Source organism: Colossoma macropomum, unplaced genomic scaffold, assembly GCF_904425465.1.
Source record: "Colossoma macropomum unplaced genomic scaffold, Colossoma_macropomum, whole genome shotgun sequence".
Lineage (NCBI taxonomy): Eukaryota > Metazoa > Chordata > Actinopteri > Characiformes > Serrasalmidae > Colossoma > Colossoma macropomum.
In genome coordinates, this window is record NW_023494791.1 from 28,292,111 (window position 1) to 28,294,755 (window position 2,645).

Sequence of the window (2,645 nt, forward strand, 5' to 3'; positions counted from 1 at the left end):
GTTTTAATAATGCTTTTTTTAATCTTTAGGGCGTTAAACCCTCCCTGTGCAGCAAGAGGGACACTACACAACTGAAGTTGTCTCCTTAGACCAAGGCCAGTCCAGTTCTACTATTCACTGCAGCTCATATCAGGCTTCAGCAACTTCTCACCTTTTTTCTGCTATGCTCTAATGCATACTAATGATGTAGTAAAACTGGCAAAGGTAATCAAAATAAACAATAGTGAGAAACTTTTTTGATTCTACATTAATTGACAGTGAGATCAACATGATAGCCATAATATATATATTATAGTGTTCTTCTATTTTTGCAATGTCAAGCCAGTAACAATAGAAGAACCCTTTTTTTGGTGCTATGTAGAATTTAAAATGCGTTCTCCATCAATCTGAAGAACTATTTAATGATGCAAAGAATCATTTAATCAAAGGGTTCTATGGGTGTTCATGGTTCTATATAGAGCCATTTTCTTTCCTACTGTGAGCCTGTTGTTCTTTAGAGGCACACTGATGTTCGCCTTTAACCCTGGGAACCGTGGCTTTGGGCATGTTAAGACTTGGTAAAACTGAACATACAGGAACAGTTAAACCTTTTTTGTGATGGCAACTCCCTGTTAAACACTTCAGTGTAGCTTAAGGCTCGGCTTCTGCGTTCTGATAAACAAAATTCCTCAGCGCAGTTTATTTAGACTCCCATACACTGAATTTTTTAATTAAGACTTTAGCTCTAAAACATTCCTAATTCTCACAAAACAAACAAAGCCTACTGACCAAAATCCATAACTACATTATCCTGTAATTTTCTATGTTTAGGAAAGAATAAACCACCACATTTTATTGTTTTTCTTCATTTTTTGCAATAATTACAGTGTCAAAATGTACTGTATATTCATCGCTGAGAGTCAGACAGTTGGCTGATCAAAAAATAATGCTTTTGCTCTGAATGTGTATGAACAGAGAGATGTAACGGTGGGGTTTATGTACAAAAATACCACAAAAAAAAAGCAACAAAAATTCTGGTTACAATTAGAACAGTATTAACAGACAAATCAACTAGCCTGCCACAACACACTCTTCAAAATAAAGGTGTCCAAAAAAGATTCTTTGGAGTAATGCTATAGAAGAACCACTTTTACTTCCCCTCTTTGAACAGATGGTTCTTTAAAATTTGTAAAGATTTTGTAAATGAGACATTTGAGGAGCCTCCACATAATTGAAAGGGTATATACCAATTAAACGTAGAACCATTTGTCTAAGCCAAGAACCAGAAACCTTTATGTTGCAGAGTGTACCTGAGGAAACAGCGCTGGCTGTTTTACACAAAAGATGACTACTGTTCATTAATAACAGTTTGTTTATTTACACTCATGTGGCAGACTGAAATTGTGTCACTGTTTATCTAATAAGCACTCAGCCGGGCAGAGGAAAAAAAACAAAATAATACCAAAAAATAAATAAATAAAAAAATAGCGGGGGTGTGTGATGTTACTTTGGTTCTGACGGCATGCTTACACTGCAAAAAATTAGTCTCATGCAAGTTTCTCATTGCCAATAGGTTACACATCCTGTACAGAGAACACATTACTGCAAATTTTAGTGTATGACTTGCACATTTTTTCCCTTTCTGAAAATAACATGTTGGAAAAATAAAACCCAACACGACAACTGCAAATGTTTAGGCACAGGCCACATTTTACTTATTTCTTTTTCCCCCCACGGTATGTTATTCGGTAAATAAAAATTAAGCAGAAAACGTCATATTTAAGTATGCTGCCTATAGAGGATGTGTTAAATAAGCATATAGCAATTACAAAACACTTTACATAATACTGTATATCAAGTGAAATCATCTTTGATTCTTATTCAACCTACTTATTGTTTTAAGTAATTGTATCTAGTAAAATGGTCTAATATTTGCTTGTTTTAAGCATTAACTCAAAACAAGCGACATCTGCCAATAGAGTAAGAATTTCACCAGATAAAATTACTAAAAACAAGTAAAACGGACTAGAATGAGGCTGAATCTCATAATATTCTTATTGCAATTTCCTAATGAGAAGTACTGATTAGAATGATTTCTCTTGCAGAGATATTTGCAGTGAAGGTCAGATTAAGTCAGCAGCCTTACACACCCACACTGATGTCACTATTCTTTATGACTTTTGAACACAAACCAAAACCCTGAAAACCATCATCACCTGAAAACTGAATATCTGAATAATGCAAGTACAGAACATGGATGTAAAACAATCATCACGACTCAATGGTCTTACAGTTAACCCAATTAAACCAGGACTCAGAATGCTCCAACACTGCAAAAAATGATTTGATGGCAAGAGGAAGTATCTTCAATCTAGTCAATATATCTAATATTTATCATTAAGAGATTGTTTACACAGTTATTCAACGTACTACTAGATATTTTGCTTGTTTCACATCACAGTAGTTTAATGTGATGTTACTATATTTTAGATAACCACCAATTCATTTCACTAGATAAAAAATAAATGTAAGTTGCATAATCTTTTAATATTCTTACAGCAATTTTATAAAGAGAAATTGTAAATATACTGACCAGATTTAAATTGATCTGACTTGCCAAAATATTTTTGCAATTTACATCTTGGCACCAACACAACAAAGCGGGG